Here is a 657-nt window from a genome sequence, read left to right as displayed (position 1 = left end):
TGTAACAATTATGCATACTTACGGTAAAAGTGATTGTAAAAAAAATAAGTACACGGGCGCGAACGCATGACGGCAGAGTTTCCAACCTAGAAACTGGACCACTACGCCATCGGGGCTGGGCTGACTGCTTTACAATTCGACTGGTAGTGTTTTGGCGCGTTTTTCTTTACACCATTTTTTCTCGAAAATCGCTTCCTATCTGGATAAACGGTTTAGGATTTTTTCATCCCATATTAAGCAGTCTTCGCTCCCAAAAGATTATTAAAATTAGTGACCCCCGTTACCCGCACTCCCCTTGTGAAACTTATGATTCTTTCGGTCCTTATATACTAAAAGAGAGAAACGTATCACTACTTGTGAGAAACTTATAGTGCTGGGTCCAAAATTGCAGTTGCTCCAGACTTAATTACCTATTTATCACACACATCGGGATAAATTGTTCGTTATTTTGAATGCCATACATATTCGTACACCAATTTTTTAATCTTGAAAAAAAGTTGTCTCAAAAATGTTTATAATGCACTCACTTTTTGAATTTTTATCCAAAATGGCTAGCTAAGGGACTTGACCTTTACTTTAAAAGACTCAAAAATATACCAAAGGCCAAACCAAGCTGTAAACTCTATAGAAAGTTATCGTGCTAACAAACTAAAAATC

The sequence above is a fragment of the Belonocnema kinseyi genome, chromosome 7 (assembly GCF_010883055.1).
Source record: "Belonocnema kinseyi isolate 2016_QV_RU_SX_M_011 chromosome 7, B_treatae_v1, whole genome shotgun sequence".
NCBI classification, from domain to species: domain Eukaryota; kingdom Metazoa; phylum Arthropoda; class Insecta; order Hymenoptera; family Cynipidae; genus Belonocnema; species Belonocnema kinseyi.
This window is presented reverse-complemented; position numbering follows the sequence as displayed.